Here is an 18,320-nt window from a genome sequence, read left to right on the forward strand (position 1 = left end):
TACATAACTGTAAGTTAATTAACTCTCGTATGTGTTTTTTGCTGCATTCTTGTTTTCTATAAAATTTGTGTAAAACATATCCGCTGTCTGTTTTAGTTGTTGAAATTGATAGATAAATTAAAGCAATTTCAAGTAATGTCACTGATAAAATAACCTGCGTACACTTGAAAAGGACTTAAAACTAAGGTCGAAACGTCGTGTCATGTAACCAAAATTAATTAATTAATGAATTTGGCCAGTTAGTCGACAAAAAGGATTTTTGTTGTTATAAATTTATTATTTAACTAGACATGTTGCATCTTTCGGATATCTATTGAACTGATCTATAACAAATATGTATCCGTAAACATAAAGTACTCATCATGGATCATCACGAAATGTTAATCCATGTACGGTCTTCGAGGTCAAACAACATCAACGGCGACTATCAATTGGATGGATGACCGTTTTTCCGATTGTAGAAATTAAGCTGTAATAGATGTAACTATGGTTCGGGCGGTCGCGATATGTGTAATGCACCTTTGCGGTGGAAGATTTGTGCAATATGTATAAGCTAGACGAGACATGTACCCGAAATATTTTCTAAAATACTTCCCACTCGGCATGTAATGTTTCTAAAATATTTTATTTGAAATGTTACACTGTATACAGCAATATCACAGAAATATTTCACAACTATTTTTGCAACACTTCTGCAATGTTTCAATGTCCGCGATCATTTCAAGTGTAATCTTTTCGAAAGATTTTAGTAATATTTCGATAATATTACTGAAATATTTCTGAAACATATCTATGCAGATAGCAAAAACATTTCAGAAAATATCTTAAATACATTTTATCCAAGAAATTGCAGATACACTTAAAAAATATTATTGTAATCTAATAATAATAATTAAAACTAATAATAATAATTAAAACAGGATCGATGAAATTGTTAAATGTGAAGATAAAAATGAAATTGCCTATATTGGTTTATAGCGGGTTTTGTTACTGAATAATTTGTGTAATTTTTACTATTTCTTATGAACTATGTTGCATTCTTGTCAGTCTATATTTAGTGACTGTTTCAAGACCGATAAAATGCGCACAGTTCATATATATGAGTTAGAAATAATAAAAATTGTACCAAAATTTTTTAGCACCTAGATCCGTTATAGATCAATATAGGCGATCTTATTTGTACATTTATTTTTGACAGTTTCATCGATCCTATTTCAATTATTATTATTGTATTACAATAATATTTTTTAAATTTAAGCAATCTTATTTTTATGTAATACAACAGTTTTAAAATAAACATATTTTAAAAATGTTTAATACATTGATTATGTTAATAAAGGTTTATAGATTTGCATTATTATAGAAATTTGTAACAGAACACTTCTATTTTGTCATAATTTTTTAAAACTTTATTTTGTTTTAGTAACATTAAAAAAAGATATTCATTTTATAACATTACAAAAAAGTAATATATCGTAAAAAGAGACTTGTTACATGAGAAAATAATAAAAAAAGATAAATAAATATTTAGAGTGAATGCTCTAAAATGTACAATAGCTAGAAAGGATTGAAGTAAAAGTCTCTCATATTATTTTGCAATGTTGCAATAGTAATCAATGTTTGTGCGTGCGTAGATTAAACGCGATCGCACGGAGAATGCCGGGATCCGTCCCGATTGAGACGCGAAGCGAGTGATGAGGAATGCGATTAGTTCACGGGAGGAACGTAGGTGGTGGAGAAAAGAAAGAGGAGGCGATGGTGTCACTCACACTTCAGTTATTTATTTAAAAACCGACGTTCAGAGCGAGAGGCGAACCGTATCTTTTACAAGAGATCTTGACACGTCCCGATATTACGCTGCCTGTAATCGACGCGGAAATCTTGAAGAGCCTCTAGATCGAAGCTCTCGCGAATCCGGAAATCTTGCGCGCGATCCGACGGAGATCTTGTGCACGAGGCAGAGGACGTTCGCGGGAAAGATACGGGCACTCGCGCATTGACGTGATGCATTCACACATTCATACGAATACGCGAACTTAAGAATTAATTGACATAAATTGTCGAATTAGGGATGGAACAGAAGTGAATCCCCGCAGCTAGGATCGGCGGATGACGCGAGAGATCTGCGGGACGATCTAATGTCGGTGCCGCGCTGCGAGAGACTGACTAATTTTGCGTCTTAAGACAATTACGATCGCGGAGGCGAAAAAAGGGGCGGCAAGCGAACTGATTTCGAGTCTTATTTGGGCATCGATTTTGACATGCCCTTTTTTGGGCATGTTTTTTTGTATAGTTACCACGATGCGAGAAAACGAAAGACGCGCGCGTGATGAGTTAGTGACAACGCCGTGCGACTAGATGCATCGAATGAATGAACTACAATGAGCGCGATGGCTGTCAGCAGCTCTCACTACTTGCGGATAAAACAGAGCAAAAAAAATGTTAAAATTATAATGAAACTGTTCTAGTCTCGAACAATCAAGATATTAATTTTTTTAACTTATATGAATAAGAACGCATCGAGGAAATTATAAGTGCTGAAAAGGTAATATCTTACTAATTATTGCAATAAAATATTAAATATTTATAAAGTATTAAATAAAATAAAACATATGCACATTAAAATAAGGTATTTTTTTATTAATAATAATTTAATAATAAAATTCACCAGCTTGTAAGATGCATAAGCATAATACCCAGCAAACACCAATATATAACCATTACATTGCTGCAATAAAACGGAATGTAACAGGTAATATTACATGAACGTTACATGTAACATTCCTGTTAGTTATAATTTCCTACTCATGTGATGTTGTAGTTACATAACATAAATATAGCGTAGAACTGAACTGTTATATAACTATAACCGAGATGTTTTGTAATGGCAATATAAACTATTATATTGCTGTTATAAAAAATAATTACAGTGTTGTTATATATGTACATGTATATATTTTAGCACATAATTCCCAGGAGGTTAAGTACTTAAATTAAGTTTACATAAAACAAAAAATACTTTTGAATGCAATTTCGTTGTTTTATGTAAAATTAATTTAAGAACTTGACTTCCTGAAAATTGTAAGTTCTAAAATTATAAAGGATAGATATAATTATAAAGGAAAAAGATAACATTAAAAATAGTCTTTTCAATAAACTTCTTAATATATTTAACACATATATTTATCAACAAAATAAACTTATATCTAAACAAATGTATACATATTATACTTTATGATTATTAGTAAATATATTTTAAAAATAATTTTTAAAAACATAAAAAACGAGGGAAAATAAGAGAAAAACATTAAATAAACTTCACGTAATGTTGAACTAAATTATAGCTTTGCTCCAGCTGTCAATCACAATCTCAACGTCAATCACGTCTCCTATAGTTTTATAAAATCCGAAATTGTCAGGACATGATAGTGACATGAGTGCAAGCGCTTCCATTTGAGTTCAGTTTTCTGTAAAAAGAAAATAATAAATAATATTATATAACGCTCACCAATACACTAATTCATATATAGAACATTAAATACGTATTTAGAATATTCGAGGATTGGTACGAATAAACCGTCATGCGCATGTACGCATCTCGCTATTTTGCACGCTGGTGCACGCGCAACCGACGCAACGCCGCAACATGATGACGTGCGCGAGGTTAGCAGCGAGTCAGTTTTTAGTTTTATGCATAATTTGCATATTTTACATCGTGAAGGAAAATACGACTGTGCTTAATTTGAAGTTTAGTCTAACACAATGGGTTGTATAATCAGATAAGTCTCACAAAATTTTTATTTTTTTGTATGGAGTAAGTATTCTGAGATAAGATTAATACTTTGTGTTATGTTTTATTTTTAGTTATATTAAAAGCAAGAAAGGAAGAAACACTTTATTTGAGCGTAAAGTAGAAGAAAGAATAGACGAGTAAGGAAAGAAAGATATAAAAGAGAGATTAACCTCACAGCTTGGAATTTACAGTGTGCCGAACAGAATATGTGGACCTTGAAGGTATCAAATAACATAATTTTACCAAAAAAGTTATAGGATGAAGTGAACAGTTTATTTTTTTGTGTGAGAAAATATCTATATTACAATCTAACTTGTTTAGAGAAAACCTTCGCAAAAGATTTAATAAAGAACAAGCAATTTGATGAGATTATCATTATTATCATATTTATTATTCAAATTTTAAAGAGAAGCAGTAAGAAATTTTATTAATACATTATTAAAAAATTGTTGGCTGTTACACCAAAATTCTCTTTCTTGTAAGCTGGTGTATGCTATTGATAAAAAATTCACCGAAGTTTGTCTCTGTTTAAGCTTAGCGAACCATTATATAAAGAATTGGCAGAGCAATTCATATCAAAAGGATTATCCAAAGGTGTACCTCCTAGTTCTTCAAGTATGTCATTATCTTATGGCAGGCTAGGTAAGAGAATAATGACAAATGTTATAATTTTATTTTAATATTGTATTGCAACTATGTGACTCTTAAAGGTATCGTACAACCATCTTTTTTAAATTACTGAAATAAATAAAAAGCGAAATCTGATCTGAAACAATTACAACAAAGTATACAGACTAATGTCACTCAACTAACCTGCCGATGATGTGGTCGCAGGCTGTAATATAGGAAATATGTTTATGAATGTCAAAGATTATCTGTAGGTCTTAGTCATTTAGTAACTGTTATGCATTTTGTGTCAGCCAGATATACGCCTCAGAATTATATTGATAAAGCTCTTAATTACATTAAAAACTAAAAAGTAAGTATTTAAATACTCTGTTGTTCCCAAAATAATTTATTCTAATTAATACAATTCTTTTCATACATTCACAATGATCACATTCAGAATTTTTATTTATATTTTTGATTCTCTAACTTAATTGTTTGTAAATTGAGGCATATATAAGACGAAAGACTACAAAATAGGCATATATGAGACGAAAGACAAAATAAGATATTTTTATTTATAGAATAATTTAAGAATGACCAGTGAATGTGCGTATGATTATTCTGGAAATGTGCACAAAAGTGGAACTTGAGAAGGAACATTTGATTATTCCTATCTCTAATTTGCTGGGTTTTATTCTAAAAACATATAATGGCTATAATTTATTCTTACCTGTTCTAATCCTTGTGAAAATTTCTTCAACTTTTATAAACTTCAGTTATTCTTTGCGTTCTTTTAAATTTTAAGAAGAACAGTTGTCCGAATGATGTAAGAATAATTGGCAGAATCCTGTAATATAAAATTAGTTTTAATATGATACGTCTTTATAAATTATATTTATAAGTTTATAACTGCCTTTATATATTGTATGATTTACACATATGCTATGTGACTTTTGCAGAAATGTATGTAAAACTAGCAGCCCGAATAATAAATTATCTTTAAATTTACTTAAGAAATACATTATTTAAATATAAAAATATGTAGTTGTGCAGATCAAAACAAGAAACATATCGCTATACATTTTGTCAATAATAGATTTGATAATATACATATCTGTTAGTTTTAACTTTAACGATAAATTTATTGCTTCGCAAGATAGAGTAGAACTTTTATCTGCCATACTTTTTTGTTCATTTTGTGCAAAAATGCATCGAATAAGCAGCGTATACAATTTTATCGAAATTGTATGATGGATCTAAATTGTATAATTATCAATGTACCGTCAATTCCACAATACATGTTGCATCGAATTAACATGTAATATTAAAAATAAAAAATATATAAAGGCGGTTATAACTTATAAATCTATATTGTTGTTGCTGACTAAACATAACCTACAAAACATGTAGGAAAGATTATAATAAGTTATCTATGATGTATATTATATATAAGAAAATTAATATATGTTAATTAAATGCAGCAACATTTTCTACACCTTTTTATATAATCTTTAATAAATGTTGACTTAAAAAACATAAAGGATTACCTGATTAAAGTTGCAAGAAAACAACATCTCTCTTTCGTCATTATAGCATCCACTAGGGGAAAGCGCGCCTAATGCACGAGATGTACGTTGTGCGATTGAGGTTAGAGTCTCACAAGATTCAAATTTTATAATATTTATATAACATAAGTGAAACAATTGTTGTGTAACCACGCAACATTGTGGTTACATCACTGTCCGGTTATTGTAACATACAAATAACGAAGTAATATTATAGCTTCATAATTTTGTTACATCACATATATGTAGTAAAGTTTCGTAACTATAATATAAATAGAGTGTAACGTCTGTTATATTACATGTTACTCTCACGTTATATTGCATTTATATTTGGTGTTTGCTGGGTATATATAAGTAGAAAACGGTCGAAGACAAGCATTAAAAACGGTTAGTAGATTTAATTCATTGAGAATTTAATTTCAATTCAACATCGCTTATTGATGAAGAAAAAGACCGATGAGAATAAAACGTACAGTTTCGGACTTACTTGTCCTTCTTCAGCGTATAATGTGTCCGCAAGAACTACTCAAATGTCCGTTAGTACAACAAAATAATATCTAGATATCGGCATATATACAATACATGACATTATGATAAACATGTGAAAACTTTACAAAACGCAACCTATGTGGATCTTCGCCAATTATTAATGTCCGCTCTTTAGTAATATATAATTGTGGGGTCTTTCTGAGTTCTTTTGATGAAAGACCAATTTTGATGCTTTCTGTCAGTATTTGTTTATTTCATGTATACCTTAATGTTATCATTATTAACTATATAATTATATAGAGAATATGTTTTTATGTCAATTTTAAACATTCAGAAATGTTTCTAAATCATTATATTTGCAATATTTCTTGTGCAGTATTGCAGAAATTTATTTTCAGCAGTTTAAATTTTTATTACCTACACATCCTTCAGAAATTTTTTAGAAATACTTTAAATGCAATGTTGCGTTTAATATTGTGCAGAAATATTTATTGTGTAAGAAATATTAATATTATTTTTTAATTTTCCAGAAATATTTTTGAAATAATGCATTTGTCACAGTTTTTTTGTAATATTACAGAGCCATACAAATATGAAAGCAAACTTTTTTATCTTCTCTCAAAGATTTCAGAAATATTGCATTTGCATTATTATAAAAATATGATGCAGATTTATTTTTAAAATATTTCACATGCAAAATTACAATTAAAATATTAACGAAATATTTATGTGACATTTTCAAGTATTACAATATTTTAACATCATTACTTGTCGAGTGGGTATTCTTTTGTGTAAGAAAATGTCGAATTTTAAGCCGAATAAGCGTTATTTGCGGGAACTTTTGATTTACTTCTTCAATTTGAAGAAATCTGCAGCTGAGACGCATCAATTGCTTGTAGCATATGGTGAGACTGCCTTAAGTGAAAGAAGTTGTCGTGAGTGGTTTCAAAAGTTTAAGAACGGTGAATTTGACATTGAAGACAAAGAACGTAGCGGCCGAAAGTGTACGAAGATCCCTGTGTGTGTGTGTGTGTGTGTGTGTGTGTGTGTGTGCGCGCGTGTGTGCGTGAGTGCGTGTGCGTGCGTGTGCGTGCTCGCGCATGTGTGTGCGTGCATACGTATGTATAAAAATTAAAAACTAAAACGAAAGAAGATAATTCTTTGCCTGTGTTACACGGGAGGTAGGGAGATTTGGAGTCTCTAAGTATTGTGGAAGTGACAAACCACGAGGTTCTAATTTCTCCTCTGTAATGCAAGCAAAGAATTACCCTTTTCCGTTTTATTCTTTAATTTTTACACACACGCGTACGTATGCACACACACACGCACACACAAAGGGATCAGATCCGTATCACGGTCACATCGTTAATCCCGCGTAACGCCGAGAATGAGAATTTAAAAAAAAAGTACGAAGTGTACAAAGACACGGAATCCGACATGGTATTCGTATGCTGCCAGAAAGATAGGAAAAAGTAGTAGCAAGCAATGAACAATACTTCAAATAAAACACAAGGTTCCGTTCTTTCACAATAAATGCCCAATTTTTGATAATAGAAGGCAGAAATTTATTTGTACACTTAATATATAAGTTATCGGGTAATTGTTCTCGATAATAATTATCGGTAAAGCTTCGAAAAATGTATTAGATCTGAAATGAAATATATGACACTTTATTTGATAGAATGCATCGATATCGAGGTTATTTCTATTGCATTGACTGCATTTAAGTGTTCACAGTTATTAGCAAGAGAATATGTCAAAATGGCAATGCAGCATTTAGCAACGTTTACTCCCTTGAGGGAGCTTTGTTTCTTTGTCACAAGTGTGAGAAGGCACTGTCTGTCTCCCGTTACTCGGGCACAGTCTGTACAAGAAGCAATGCGCGGTCCAATCACACTATAGGAAAGAACAGTAGGTTCACTCTGCTGAAAATCGTGCTAATCGTCCCTTGCGCATGACTTGTGCACACGATATGCACAACCAACAATATGGCGACAAAACATGTTGTGCGTGTCCCCACCAATGGGACCATTTTGGTGCTGGCGGCTGAAAACTTGCCAATGATTGAAATCCGCGCACAACCAACAATATGGCGGATCTTTTAGTCATGGAGATCAAAGGCACCGACGCCGAGGACCTACTGTTCTTTCCTATACTATGGCCGGTATTCATAGTCGGGTCTTATATTTAAGATCATCTTAAGTACTGTCTTAAGATGCCATCAACCAATCACAGAGCCGTATTAGCATCTTAAGACATTGCTTGAGACGATCTTGAAATAAGATTTGACTATGAATACCGGCCTATGATCCAATAGTATATGGTCTAAGGTTCAGAATGAACGCCCGAGCGACGATATTTCACCCAGAGCCGTTCCGTTTAGCGGGATGACTCGCTCGAGCGAATCGCTCAAGTACGTTCAGATTAACTTTTGATAATCGTCCGAGCGACAACTTTTCGCCCCGCTAGAAAGTACGACGAAAAATGCCCCGCATGCACAGTCGACTCAACGATTATTTTTGTTATGATTCCTCTAACCATGAAAACGATCTTGACAGCTTGACGACTTGACATATACGTCAAGTGTGGGTGTCAGATAGCCATAATTCCCTGTGAGAGACTACGTACTAATTAATTACATACGTCTATTCCCGAGATTTTGGAGGAACAAACTCCCCCTCCTCCAAAAAACTTGACGTGCACGCAATTCTTGTCAGATATGCATGCGTGAGAAATTAAAAATAATGGCATCAATTGATACAACTTTTATTGGGAATTATATCCAAGTCCGCGCATGCTAACAATTAATGCTTAATCAATATGTGTGTATTATAATCGTAGACTTATATAAACAGCTCGCGTATTCGCGTCGAAGGCGTGGGACAATTAACGTTAGTAAAAGAGGAGATATTTATATAATAGGAGATAATTTAGATATTTTCTTTATTTTTTATACACGGCGGTTATAATTCAAGGTATGTTTATGGATAATACTTTGACTTATAATAATAAACATGCACTTTTTATTTTAGACATTATACTTTACTTTAAATATTATACTTTCCTAAATAAATACATACTTTTTACGGAAAAACGCCTTCGTAATTATAAAATAATTGATTTTTTTTTATTTTAGTATTTTGACACGATTGATTATCAACATGGATCCAATTACCGAAACAATAATGAGCGTGGTAACGCTTTATTCATTCATTTTTAATGATGAAAATTCTGACAACGATGAAGACACCGAATTTTTCGAATTGCAAATACATAAATTACGCAGACGTCTTGAAACTGAAAAAAATAAGCCTAATCGAGTGGAGATGTTTGTTGAACGTACAATCGCAAACAGCACAGCTTTGGAATATCAAAGCCATTTCCATATGTCTGTGGAGGCATTCGAATGGCGATACAGAACTATCGCAACTAAACTCCAAAGTGCTCGAATAAGTGGACCAAATGATTGATCCAAAAACACAAATACTCGTTGTGCTTTAATTGTTGGCAACTCCTGTTAGTTACAGGTATTTAATTTTTAATCATTATTCGAATATATTAATTAAATTAAAAAATAAGTATATACACTCACTCGAAAAAAAAGCGGTACACCTAAAATTTGTCAAAAAATCACTAAACTTCCAATGACGATAACTACGCGAGTAATAAAGATAGAAAGGTTTCTAAAAAAAGAAATTAAAGCTTCAAATGTCTACTTTAAGAATTGATTTAGTAAAATTTTGCGTAAAAATTTTTTTCAAAATGGCGTATGACAAAGCGAGAGCATGCGAAATTGAAAAATATTGGTCTGAGTTTGCGACGATCCATGGCGTGAGGCAAGTATTGCAACTTAATGGGATAAAAAGCATGCGATAGTACAGAGTTTTCCCTTCAAAATGCTTTTTTATTTGTCTCGATGCGATGATTTTTCGCTGAGATATGCGCATTTAAAATAAAAAACTGCCTTTTTATTCAAATGGGCATATCTCAACGAAAAATCATCGTATCGAGATAAGTAAAAAAGCATTTTGAAGGGAAAACTTTGTACTATCGCATGCTTTTTATCCCATTAAGTTGCGATACTTGTTTTATGCCATGGATCGTCGCAAAATTAGACCAATATTTTTCAATTTCGCGTGTTTTCGCTTTGTCATACGCCATTTTGAAAAAACCTATCACACATAACTGTAATATAAAATTTTTTTAAGTGGCAATCCGAATCTTGAAAATGCTTCTTGGAAAACTTTGCTAGCTGTATTAGGTGCTGAGATATTCAATTTTGAATTTTTAACAATGCCCAATTTTAACTATTGCAAGAATAAAAATTCCGGGTTTCGCTAACAACTATGGTTAGTCTTTATTTTAAAACTCGAAACCGTTCTCGGATTGTAAGCGTTCGACGTACATGTGCATGTGTGTTGCATAGCTGACTTCCCACGAAATTTTACTACTCCAGACTCACATTGGCCTCATTCAGAATTCATAGTCGAATCTTGTTCAAGTTCTAGCTTAAGCACGATCTTGAGACGTCAATGCTGTTATTTCATTGGTTAAGTAAGTCTCAAGTCGGCTCGAAGCTAGACTTAAGACAATGCTTGAGCTTAAGTTCGGTCTATGAATCCCGTCCATTAACACAAGCAAATCTGAGTAGTTATGCGAACGAAGCTTCCCCATTAGGGAATTTTGATATTTGATTTTACTACGTAGAAAAAGTTCATTGGACTGTATCAGTTTCAAGAATTGCGATATCTAATAAAAATAGACGAGTTTCATCTGACTATTTCTTATTAAAAGGTTTTACGATCGGAATTTGCACATCATGGGGCTCTGAAAAGTGCCGTTTTGTGTGTGTGTGTGGGGGGGGGGGTGGGGGTGTTTAACTCAAGGATGACCCCGTGGCTCATCAGTTCCACGGTATTTTGCGAATCCAAACCTTCCTTGGGTGTGTGCGCGCGTGTGTGTGCGTGTGTGTGAGCGCGAGGGTGTGTAAGCGTAAGTCTATGCGTAAGAGAGAGAGAGAGAGAGAGAGAGAGAGAGAGAGAGAAGAGAGAGAGGAGAGAGGGAGAGGAGAGGGAGAGGGAGAGGGAGAGGGAGAGGGAGAGGGAGAGGGAGAGGGAGAGGGAGAGAGAGAGAGAGAGAGAGAGAGAGAGAGAGAGAGAGAGAGAGAGAGAGAGAGAGAGAGAGAGAGAGAGAGAGAGAGAGAGAGAGGGCGACAGATGAATCGACGAACATTACGCAAGCTGAAATTCAAACTCATAAAGGGTATGCCTCGTCGCATGGAGGAAGTTATTCGTGCAAGAGGTGGTCATACACACTATTAATGCAATATTATCTCTCTCTCTCTCTCTCTCTCTCTCTCTCTCTCTCTCTCTCACGCATAGACTTACGCTTACACACCCTCGCGCTCACACACACGCACACACACGCACACACACGCGCGCACACACCCAAGGAAGGTTTGGAGTCACAAAATACCGTGGAACTGACGAGCCACGGGGTCCTTATCCTTGAGGTAAACACCTCCCCGCCACACACGCACACACACACAAAACGGCACTTTTCAGAGCCCCATAATGTGCAAATTCCGATCGCGCAACCTCCCCGTGGTGCACATTGGGTAATGCTAATGCCGACGGTAAAACCTTTTATTAAGAAATAGTCAGATGAAAGTCGTCTATTTTTATTAGATATCGCAATTCCTAAAACTGATACAGCTTAATGATTTTTTCTACGTGGTAAAATCGAATATCAAAATTCCCTAATGGGGAAGCTTCGTTCGCGTAACTACTCAGATTTGCCTGTGTTAATGTGAGTCTGGAGTAGTAAAATTTCGTGGGAAGTCAGGTACACAACACACATGCACATGTACGTCGAACGCTGACAATCCGAGAACGGTTTCGAGTTTTAAAATAAAGACTAACCATAGTTGTTAGCGAAACCCGGAATTTTTGTTCTTGCAATAGTTAAAATTGGGCATTGTTAAAAATTCAAAATTGAATATCTCAGCACCTAATACAGCTAGCAAAGTTTTTCAAGAAGCATTTTCAAGATTCGGATTGCCACTTAAAAAAATTTTCTATCACAGTTATGTGTGATACGTTTTTTTAAAATGGCGTATGACAAAGCAAAAACACTCAAAATTGAAAAATATTGGTCCAATTTTGCGACGATCCATGGCATGAGGCAAGTATCGCAACTTAATAGGATAAAAAGCATGCGATAGTACAAAGTTTTCCCTTCAAAATGCTTTTTTACTCATCTCGATACGATGATTTTTCGCTGAGATATGCCCATTTGAATAAAAAGGCAGTTTTTTATTTTAAATGCGCATATCTCAGCGAAAAATCATCGCATCGAGACGAGTAAAAAAGCATTTTGAAGGGAAAACTCTGTACTATCGCATGCTTTTTATCCCATTAAGTTGCGATACTTGCCTCACGCCATGGATCGTCGCAAACTCAGACCAATATTTTTCAATTTCGCATGCTCTCGCTTTGTCATACGCCATTTTGAAAAAAATTATTGCGCAAAATTTTACTAAATCAATTCTTAAAGTAGACATTTGAAGCTTTAATTTCTTTTTTTAGAAATCTTTCTATCTTTATTACTTGCGTAGTTATCGTCATTGGAAGTTTAGTGATTTTTTGACAAATTTTAGGTGTACCGCTTTTTTTTTGAGTGAGTGTATATATGTCTACAATTTTTTAATTATTATACACTTAGTAATTTCTTTTACTTATATTAGATCAATCGGCAATCGTTTCAATATGGGAAAAAGCAGCAAATTTGTCAGTTTTGTTACGGTAATTAAAGCCATAAATGGCCTGGCTCCTCGCCTCATAATTTAGCCTTCCGGGGATAAAGCTATTCAATGTGACAAATTTTATTACATGGCGCGTATCAAAGGGGTAGTAGGAGCTATCAATGACACATATGTGCTAATTAAAGCACCGGAGAACCCAGAAACTTACATAAATAGAAAGTGCTTTCACGGTATAACTCTACAGTGCATCTGCGATGTTCACTGATTGTTTTACAGGCTATCCAAGCTCAGTCCCCGATGTCAGAATTTTTTAAAATTCCGATATATACAGAGAGTTTATGGAACATCCGTATAATTATTTTCAAGGCAACAGACTTATAATTGGGGATAAAGCATATCTCGTATATACATGATGGTGTGTGCCCCCGTACATTGATCGAGGTAATTTGGCCAGATGGTAAACTAATTTTAATTCTGCACATACCAAGACAAGACAAGTGATTAAACGTGCATTTGCATTACTGTTCGGAAGATTTCGACGTCTAAAATATTTAGACATGAATAGGATGGATCTGATTCCTGCAACAATAATTGCAGTTTGCGTACTGCGTATATGTTTACATCATCCAGATTATTTAGCTGAAATGTATAAATTATTTTAATATTAATAGTCTAAGAGCTAGCTACACAGAAATAGCATCAATAATCATTGTGGAAGGTCTCTGCCTAAAAAAAGCCCTTTGGTATTTCTGAACACTAAATCGCCAGTCTGCCTGAATGGTCAGGAAGATTAAGGGGAGGGGGGGGGGGGGCTAAAGGTAGTAAATTTCACGACAAAAAAAAGAATAAGATTCAAACATAAAATCTGCGGAAATGTTTAGTGTTTATTGAAACAAGATGTCATAATTATTGACAGACTGTTTCCTGGAAGAGAAAGTGTCTGCAGATCGCTTCAAAGTGGCAAAAAATTAGCAGTAAACAAAATCATAAAATTCAAGACTAAAAATTAATATAATTGGGTTTTAAAATTGTTTATACGTTTAGAAAACAATATGCAAAAAGGCAGACTGAAAAGTGAAAGATAACATCGAGGCAGACTGCGATAAAGAGCGCGAATCGTAGTTCGGGTGATTGCAGCGTGCGCTTGCTGCATTTAGCAAATAATAGTAAAATAACAACAGAGAATAGCAGAGACTGATAAAATTTAAGCTAAGAACTTGCACTACCTCCTTAATAATTTTAAAATAAGTTCAATAAACCGAAGCAGATCAAAATTCAGATGCTAATATATTCGTAGAATTAAATTAATGTAGTGAGTGTTCATAATAATACGCGATCTAATGATTTTACCATTCTCTTTACACTGAACTTCAGTGTAAGACTATGGTCTTCGAACTATGGAGTTCGATTCGGGTCGGGTTATCAACGAACAATCGCCGTTCGACGGCCACGTCTCAAATATTTCCTAGCTGACTAGCAAATGATGTCCAAGCGGAGTGTAACTCCTGCGGCACCGATTCATCCCACTCGATCTTGCTCAACCAACATCCCTGCATGATGACCCTTGCGTATAGCATCACGGGACCGAGCAAACCGAGGGAGTCGTATATTTTCGCGATTTCTGATAGGATCTTACGTTTCGTTGCCTTTGCGGTTAAATCGAGTGGTTTCATGATAAAGACTAGCTTGTCTTGATTCGAATCCCACACGATGCCCAATGTTTTTAACACGGCGTTTTGTTCGATGGCGCAATCTAAATTAAAAATTTTCTCGTTCATGTTGTCAAGCGCGTGCTTGTGATTGGAGGCCCATCGCCGTTAAACCCTCCGCGTTGCAATTGTTCGATAATTTCATTGCGAATCTCAAGAATCTCCTCTAATGAATCCGCGCCTGTCAGTAAGTCGTCTAAATCGTTTTTTAAGATACTGCGTGCTCGAGAAAATTTCGACCCTTCGTTGTCGGCGAGTTGTTGAATGGTGCGGATCGCGAGAAAAGGAGCGGATGCTACGCCGAATGTCACCGTATTAAGTTCGTAGGCTTGAATTCTACCGTTCCACGACCGCCAAAATACTCGCTGAAATTTTCTATCGTCCGGATGTACGAGGACTTGACGATACATTTTTTCAATATCCGCTGTTACTACGTACGTATGTAGACGAAAGTGTAACAAATGATCGAGAAGTTTATTTTGTATAGTTAGTCCGACCAACAGCGCGTCATTGAGTGAAAGGCCATGATCTGTTTTCGCGGAGGCGTCGAACACGGTGCGAACTTTCGTAGTGCTACTCGATGCCTTAATTACCGCGTGATGCGGCAAGAAATAACCATCTTTTGGTTCACCTTCGACTAACGACATGTGACCAAGCGATATGTATTCGTTTATAACCTTGTGGTATTCCGTGTTAATATGAGGATCTGCCTTGAGTCGCTTCTCAAGAGAATAAAAACGTCAAAGAGCCTGCGAACGCGAGGAACCCAAATTCACATCGTTTGCGCGAAATGGTAATCTTACGATATAACGCCCGTTCGCGTCTCGAGTGGTATTTTTCACGTAATGTGCCTCGCATTTCTCGTCATCTAAAAATTTATTTGACGTACTGTCCAAATTCTCAATTTTCCAGAACCTTTTTAACTGCGCAGACAATTCCGCTAACGTACAAGTCTGCGGATTTTTATTGAGACTGTGTATTCCGCTCGCGATCACTCAGCTCAATTGCGTTTTCTGCAAAGTTAAGTCAGTGTTGCCGCAAGATAGATTAATTTGCCCTATGCTCAGCATCGATAGAGTAGATAGAAAAAATATTTATTTTTAAAGTCCATTAATGATCTTGGAGTTTTCTTAAATTAACAATTAGCTTATAACCCAGAAAACATGTTGCCGTCAATTTATTGACAATTTGTCATTAAGGCCCAAAATTTTCGATGCCTCAGGCAACAATTGTTTTCTGGAAAGCACCTGCTTAATGTGCAGTGTGCGCATTTGGTCTGTGTCCGTTTCGCACTGTGTTCGTTTTGCTCTGTGCGCATTTGGTCTGTGTCCGTTTCGCACTGTGTCCGTTTCGCACTGTGTCCGTTTCGCTCTGTGCGCATTTAGTCTGTGTCCGTTTGTTACTGTGTCCGTTTGTTACTGTGTCCGTTTATTACTGTGTCCGTTTGGTCTGTGTCCGTTTGTTACTGTGTCCGTTTCACTCAGCCTGCTGTGTCCGTTTATTACTGTGCGCATCTGGGACGCTCCCATTACGTTACGAATTATTACATATACTATCTTTTTTCTTTTTACAGCCAATAAAATGTGGATATTGTGGGTGGTTACTTAATGGATTGATGAATATTAGCTTGCTGCAACATAAATGTTTTAAACATTATAACGAGGATAAACATCTTTTACTCATTGATGACAACAATGTTGCAGCTATTAGTAAGTATCTAAGAACAATAATTATTTGTAATAATTAAATTCTATAATAAATACATATAATACATTATGCTGTGTTTTAAAGTTTTACTATTTCTTTATTTTATTAATAATATAACGTAAGTCAATTGTACATATAATTATTTATTTAGATATATTCATACATATTTTATGTTTACAGTTGAAAAAAATCAATTGACAGACAATAAAACAAGCGTAAATATTAATGATTATAATGAAGCTCTTATTAATGCTGTGTACTCTAGATCTGCATTATACGACCATCGTATACCAATAAAAAAAAGATTAAATTTTAAAAAAAGGCATTATGGCAAGAAATCGCAAATTTAATGGGAGGTATATTTTTATAAGTTACATAATATATATAATAAAATAATTTATCATCTTTTATACTTATAGAGATTTTCAGAACATATTCAAAAAAGAAAAAACATACAAAGTTCTTCAATTATTTAAAATTATACTTTATGTATCAAATTGTAAAAATATTACAATTTTTTTTTAAATAAATATTGCAGTAAATATATACGTAAATATATAACAAGTTTTTCCTTTTAAAAACTAATTCCAAAATTGTGTTTTTTTTTAAACAAAGAAAATGGAGAAACATAGAATTTGTCCAAAAACGCTGGAAACAACTTCGCGACAGTTACGTAAAGGCGAAAAAAAAAGAAAACGCATATATACCGAGTGGATCTTCTGGGTGTATAAAAAATGACAAGATGACTTTTGCTTTATACAACCAAATAAAATTCCTAGACGACGTAATAGAAAAATTGCCGTAAGTATTTTTTGTAAACAGCTTTTTTCAGATAGATATCAAACATACCATCTGTTGAATGCCACTTTCTGTCTTTTAGCAAAAAGTTCTTTCTCCTCTTCTTCCCTCCCTCCAAAATTAAAACGGATTGAAAAAATTTATTCTCATTTTTGTTCACTACATTTTATATAAAAATGAATTGAATAAACTTTATCAGATCAATTCTTTTTCGTTTCTTGATTTAGGTATCAGATTGTAAAAAAATATTACAATTATAAATTCATTTGTTTAATGCTACAACACAGTCACTAGTTTGCCGGCACTACAGGCAGACATCGATGAAAATCAAATACAACCATGTCCGACAACCAGTACTTTTCAAAGGGTTCGAAAAGTTCATCAGATTCTGTCTCGTCAAATAGCTGGGTCAACATATCTGATTCAGCAACTGATAATTTTTCTCCATTCAAGCCGCAATCATAAAAAAAAGACGTAAATTATCATACTTTTCTAATATTTTTTAAATATAATTCCAATTTTTTATTAAAAAAAAGACATTGTTTTTATATTTCGGATATTAAAGAATTCGATGATGTCTCCGAAATTAAAATAAAAAGAGCAATCTTATCAAATATCGAAGAAGCGAAAAAAACGCCTGACGCTGTTGATGGTTTTCTCCTCCAAATAGGAAGCAGATTACGGGCATTGCCACCACGGGAGAAGGCACAGTTTGAAATAAAAATATTAAGCGATCTTTTTGATTTAGAAAGTTCTTTATCGCTTCACTAACGCTTGTGCTTTTCATGTTACATTGTATTAGAGAAGAATAAGAGAATACAATAAAGAAATGTTTTATTGTAAGTTATGTGAAAGTTATGTACAGTTAAAAATATATTATTGTAAAG

The 18,320-nt window shown here is 34.1% G+C and overlaps 1 long non-coding RNA gene across 2 annotated transcripts; it reads right to left on the reverse strand.

The window, feature by feature from the left end:
- Positions 1-2,683: 2,683 nt before the first annotated feature.
- On the reverse strand, positions 2,684-6,325 carry LOC118644492. 2 transcript variants are annotated; one of them, XR_004962268.1, is made up of 4 exons: positions 5,950-6,325; positions 5,133-5,249; positions 4,607-4,628; positions 2,684-3,467 (listed from the first exon to the last, which is right to left on the reverse strand). It is a non-coding gene; the product is annotated as an uncharacterized LOC118644492 (long non-coding RNA). The 2 variants fall into 2 exon arrangements; XR_004962269.1 differs by lacking the exon at positions 4,607-4,628 and having other exon boundaries at positions 3,192-3,467; positions 5,950-6,323.
- Positions 6,326-18,320: the final 11,995 nt, after the last annotated feature.

This window comes from Monomorium pharaonis, chromosome 2 (assembly GCF_013373865.1).
Source record: "Monomorium pharaonis isolate MP-MQ-018 chromosome 2, ASM1337386v2, whole genome shotgun sequence".
Taxonomy (NCBI): Eukaryota; Metazoa; Arthropoda; class Insecta; order Hymenoptera; family Formicidae; genus Monomorium; species Monomorium pharaonis.